Below are 6,477 nucleotides of genomic sequence, written 5' to 3'. Positions count from 1 at the left end.
GTATTATTGCCTGGAGAATTCCATGGACAGAGGAGCCTGGCAGGCTACAGTCCATGGGGTCTCAGAGTCAGACACGACTGAACAACTAACACTCTCAGTCATTCTGATAGGTGTGAAGTGATATCTTGCTTTGGCCTTGATTTGCATTTCCCCCTGATGCCTAGTGATATTGAGTACTTTTTCATGTAAGTCTTCTTTGGAAAAAATGTCTATTTGGGGGTTTTATGCATTTTTAAGTTGGAGTGTCTGTTTTTAACTGCTGAGGTGTGAGTTCCTTGCATATTTTAGATAGTCCCCTTATGGGTTATATGGTTTAGATATCCTCTCCCATCCCATAGGCTGTCTTTTGATTTTGTTGACCGTTTCTTTACTGTGCAGAAGCTTTTGAGTTTAATGTAGTTCTACTTGTTCAATTTTGCTTTTGTTGCTTTTGCTGGCAAATCCAAAAAATTTTTGCTAAAACCAATGTCAAACAGCTTACTCCCAAAGCTTTCTTCTAGGAGTTTTATGGTTTTAGGTCTTAAAATTCAAGTTTTAATCTATTTTGGGTTGACTTTTGTGTATGGTTTAAGATGGGGGCCCAATTTAATTCTTTTGCATGCAGCTATCCAGTTTTTACAGCACAGTTTATTGAGAAGGCTCCCTCTGCCCTGAGCCCAGAGATAGCTATGGGAAGTGCTCGTGTGACCATTTAACAACCGCTTTGTCTGCTGCCGTCCTGTGGGACTTGTGAACCCAAGTCACATTAGCTCTCAGAATGAGATGATTTGAGGGGGCCCTGTGCCTCGGCGGGGGCAGCCTGAAAAGTTGGAGCACTAGATGTGCATTCCAAACTCTGTTCTTTTGGGGGAAGCTGATAGTTGCCTGCGGGGAGCGAGCTCCTCCCCTGGCAAAGGTCATGAGGAAGGAGGCTTGGCATACGCAAAGGCGGGATCAAGCCTCAGGAGTCTCCCTGGAAATTCTCGAGCAATCTACCCCCAAAACCAGAGTCTGCCTACTTTCTGCTTTGTGCTTTCACCTATACCTCTGACTTTACGGGGGGCTGTCCCCCACTACCTCTCTCTGAAAAAAGAGTTAGCTTACAGCTCCAGTTAATAATTCCTGGGTGTGACAGTGTTTCAACCTACAAACTCCCTTGGAAGTCCTCTAGCCTGCCTGAATAGGTTTTTCCGGCTACATGTGATTGCTCAGAGCCTCCAAACTGTGAGAAGCATGAGATGTTCTAAACTGTCTAAATACAGATTCCTTTGAGCAGTTAAAAGATCGATTAGAAATTGTATTGGTGAAGGGTTTTTCACTTGTTGGGCCAATGTTTGCTGCTAAGTCTCCATATCCCTTACCTGCTGTGTCCCTGGCAGTGTATTGATGGATATAATTGGTGTAAATAGTAGCTTTAATGTTTGTAACCTGGGACCCTTGAGTTAATTCTTTTTCTTGTTATAGCCCACCACACCTTTGCCCTGTAGGAATGCAACTTTATCTAATGCTTTTGGAGGGTGGCGCTTGACTTATCACCTTTAGAGAAAAATAAGTTTTCTGAAGAAAGGGTCTTAAAATGTTAACAGGCCTCCGGGCCAGAAGATGATGCAAATCACCTAAGCTTTTGCATATGATAAGTTTGCAGGAAGAAAGCCTGGCTTGCTGCAGGACTCTACCCCTTCCCCCATTATCCTCTATGCATAACTTAAGGTATAAAAACTACTTTGGAAAATAAAGTGCGGGCCTTGTTCACCGAAACTTGGTCTCCCCTTGTCGTTCTTTCTCTCACCTTCTGGCTGAATTATTCAGCCTCTTTTCTCCACTGAATTTCCTCACTGAGCTATCCTTATTTCAGCCTCTTTTCTCCACTGAATTTCCTCACTGAGCTATCCTTATTCTATTACTCTTTATATCCTTAATTAAAGTTTAATTAAGCAGTTGTTTCCTGATCCTCGCCGACGCCGTCCCCGCTTCGAATTCCCTGGATCCACCAGGGCTGGACCCCGGCAGTTGCGGGCTCCCTTGTTATTATAAGGCACTATGCCAGGGATGGGGTTTCTGGTGAGAGAGTGTCTTAGCCTGTTGAACCCATTTCCACATAGGTATCTTCTTAGTCACCCAATGTGTAGGAGTCATTCAACTAGTTTCTGGGCTTCTTTCAAAGGGATTGGTCCAGTACAGTTGTATGTTTGTTGTATCCATGGGGGGAGGGAAAGTCAGAAGCCTCTTCTGTCATCATCTTGGTGACATCACCTTAGTTCTCGCTCTTTCACTCTCATAGCTGTGTGTGCAGAGGTGCCGAGTAGATGAGAGCAGAGTGTAAGGGGACAGAGAATAGAACTCAGAAAGAGAAAATCTCACTCGAAAATCTTCCTCTAGTGACCTTGAAGTAGTCACTTAAATTCTTTTTAAAAATTTACTTAAAAAATTTAATTTTGGCAAGAAATGCATAACATAAAATTGGTCATTATAACCATTTTTCAGTGTCCAGTTAAGTGGTATCAGATATATTCACATTGTCATGCAGCATCACTGAACCTTCCCTGGTGGCTCAGAGGGTAAAGAGTCTGCTTGCAGTATGGAAGACCCAGGTTTGCTCCCTGGGTCGGGAAGATCTCTTGGAGAAGGAAATGGCAGCCCACTCCAGTATCCTTGCCTGGAAAATTCCATGGACAGAGGAGCCTGGCAGGCTACAGTCCATGGGGTCGCAAAGAGTCGGACACGACTGAGCGACTTCACTTGATCCTTGATCTTGATCTTGTCATGCAGCTAATCTCCAGAACTCTTTCATTCTGCAAAATTGAAACTCTATAACCATTAAACAAACAAAAAAATCCTCATTTCATGCACTTCCATCCCCCAGCCCCTGGCAATCACCATCTACTTTTATCTTTATGAATTGAATTACTTTAGGTACTAAATATAAGTTAGTTACACATTATTTGGTTTCTTGTGATGGGCTTATTTCACTTAGCTTGTTCTCAATGTTCTTTCATTGTATGTCACAATTTTCTTCCTTTTAAAAGCTGAATAATATTTCATTGTATGTAAATGCCACATTTTTTTAATCCATTAGTCTGTCCATTGATACTTGGGTATTTCTGCTTTTGAGTTTTTATGAATGATGCTGCTATGAACAGGAGAGTACGAAAATCTTCTGAGATCCTGCTTTCAATTCTTTTGAGTGTATGCTCAGAAGTGGAATTGTTGGATCATGTGGTAATTCTATTTTTAATTTTTTAAGGAACTGTCATAGTGGCTGCACCATTTTATACTCTCCCCAGCAGAGCATACAGGTTCTAATTTCTCCCCATTCTCATCAAATTTGTTATTTTCTACCTTTGTTTTTCTTTTTTTTTTTTTGCTAGTAGCCATTTCAATGAGTGTGAAGTGGCATTTCTTTGTGGTATTGATTTGCATTTTCCTTGGTGATGGACAAGGAGGCCTGGCATGCTGCAGTTCATGGGGTCACAAAGAGTCAGACACGACTGAGCGACTGAACTGAACTGAACTGAATGATTAGTGATGTTGAGCATCTTTTCATGTGCTTGTTAGCCATATACCATTGTTAGTATATTATCTTTGGGGAAATAACTATTCAGTCCTGATCCATTTTTTTGTTCCAGTTTTATTTAAATATAATTGAATATAGCACTGTATACATTTAAGGTGTATCACATAATGATTTGACTTATATACGTCATGAAATGATGACTATAAGTATAGTAAACATCCATTATCTCATATAGATATAAAATTAAATGGAAAAATAGTTTTTCCTTGTGATGAGAATTCTTAGAAGTTACTCTCTTAATGACTTTAATATATAATGTAGCAGTGTTCTTCATATTTATCATGTTGTAAGTTACATTGGCTCAGTGGTAAAAAATCCACCTGCCAATGCAGGAGATGTGGATTCTATCCCTGGGTCAGGAAGATCCCCCGGAAAAGGAAATGGCAACCCACTTCAGTTTTCTTGCCTGGGAAATCCCGTGAATGGAGGAGCCTGGCAGGCTACAGTCCACAGGGTCACAAAAGAGTCGGATAAGACTTGGAGACTAAACACCAACAATGTGGAACCTAGTTGTCCCAGCATCATTTTTGAAACTCACTAGGTTTTAATGAGTTTCAAAGAATTAATTTCTATAAAGCACTTAGAACAGTACCTAGCATGCAAGTAGCGCTGAGTAAATACTAGTTATTATTTTATCATTTATTACACTAAACCATCATTATATGTCTACTTGTCTTTCCCTCTCAAGACTGCCTGAATCTTTGTACCTCCAGGCTTGTCCTAGCACCTGACAGACAGTACATGCTACACGCTAAATGGATTTTGTTGAATGGACGAATGATAAATAGGACTTCTCTGCTGAGGCTGCAGGTAAAGTACAGGGCAGATGCTAGTTTCAACACTGACATTCTTTATGAACTGTGGGTCCCAACCAGAGGTCCTCTCAAGCTTAGAACATACTAACAGCGTCTGCCTTAGGGCATCTTCCCAGACAGCATAGCACACAACCCCTTGATGCAGATCACCCTGGACAGCTAGAATCTCTCTAGCATGTTTATCATTCCACATGGCCCTCCGCACTTGTTTGTTTGCCCTCCACTTGTCCCTGAGCATGAACTCAGGGAATGGAAGCCCTCCCTGATATTTGCTTCAGCCAAACCTCCTCTGCTGGACCTTTCGGCTTTCAGCCTCTAAAAGTTGAAGGGCTCAAGGCTTACTCTCAGCACCTTAACTATTTCTGTCCACGTTCTTCACCTACATGATCTCATCTGGTTTAATGGCTTTAAATACCACATAAGTGGTGATGACTCCCAAACTCGTTATTCCAGCCGTAAATCTTTGCTGAGATCCAGACTTGTATTTCAACTGTCGTCTTCAGGTCTCGTCTCAGATCTCTAATAGGCATCTCAAACTTAACATAAACAAAACAGCTTCTTCCACTTCTTCTCTCAGTCTTCCTCATCTTGGTTGTTGTTGCTGTTTGGTTGCTAAGTTGTGTCTGACTCTTTTGTAACCCCACGGACTGTAGCCTGCCAGCTTCCTCTGTCCATGGAATTTCCCAAGAATTCTGGAGTGGGTTGCATTTCCTTCTCTAGGTAAAAGGCTACATAAAATTCTCCTGGTTGCTGAAATAAAAAGTTTAGGATTTGTCCCTGATTTTTTTTCATCCCTATATCAAAAAATCCTATCAGATCTGCCTTGCAAATATGCCAGCATCTTATGCCCGATTACCACCTCCAAAGCTTCCACTTAAGGACAAGCCCTCTGCTTGTACCCAGTTTAAGACAGTAGTCTCTTACTGCTCTCTTCCACTCTAGCCTCTTTCAACCCCATTCTTTACATAATAGTCCAGAAGATGTTTGAAAACATAAGTTATCCTGCTCTTCTGTTTAAAACCCTCTAATGGTTTCAGTTACATGTGGATGATATCCAAATTTCTTACCATTGACCACATGACTTTCTTGATCTTGTCCTTTAAATAACAGCATGTTAAAGGCTGAAATTTCTACCAGGTGCAAAGATTTAATGAAAGGAGATTTCAGACTGAGTTACCAGTTCACAGTATGCAGATGTTCAAAGGAAACGGACATAAACCTTTCATAAGTCTTGAAACTCTTTGATAAAATAAAAGAGTTGAGACAGTAGAAGAGAGAAGATTTTGTGAGAAATATTTAGAAAATCCTACACTCTGAGTCCAACTCCATATTCCACCAAAGAAGACTAGGAATGTCTCCTCCTCCCCTTGAACCTGGTGGTGGTCGGGAGCTTCCATGCAGCCACGCATAAAACTTACTGGGTTATTTCTTCTGTTGGGAAATGGACTAGGGTCTTGCTTCTGCCTGTAGGACTAAGAGAATGAGAAAAAAGCTGGGTGATTTTGGGGACAGAGTCAGGAGAATATGGCTACATTAGGACTGGGGGGCAGGGTTAATGGCCAGCTGTGGGCCTCAAGAGGAGAGCTTGTGTGTGAGGGTGTCCTGAGATCTGACTACCAGGGCTGTCCAGTGGACTGTGGAAGCTCCAGCTGCAACTCTTGTTGGTGAATTCCCCGAAACTGAGGAAGGAGTCCTAGAGATGACTCAAAATAGAGACTTTTTGCCCCAGCACACAGAACAGCAGAGAGAGGGCTCAGTAGGGAACCTCCAGAGTCCTGAAAATTCCCGTGAGGAAGAGAGTCAGCATTAAACCTCCACCAGGCCTGGGAAACACAAAGCCAGATTCAGTTCAGTTCAGTTCATTCGCTCAGTCGTGTCCGACTCTTTGCGACCCCATGAATCGCAGCACGCCAGGCCTCCCTGTCCATCACCATCTCCCGGAGTTCACTCAGACTCACGTCCATCGAGTCAGTGATGCCATCCAGCCATCGTCATCCTCTGTCGTCCTCTTCTCCTCCTGCCCCCAATCCCTCCCAGAATCAGGGTCTTTTCCAACAAGCCATCTCTTCGCACGAGGTGGCCAAAGCCAGATTACTTTGGTTCTAATCC

The sequence above is a fragment of the Bos indicus x Bos taurus genome, chromosome 4 (assembly GCF_003369695.1).
Source record: "Bos indicus x Bos taurus breed Angus x Brahman F1 hybrid chromosome 4, Bos_hybrid_MaternalHap_v2.0, whole genome shotgun sequence".
NCBI lineage: Eukaryota > Metazoa > Chordata > Mammalia > Artiodactyla > Bovidae > Bos > Bos indicus x Bos taurus.
This window is presented reverse-complemented; position numbering follows the sequence as displayed.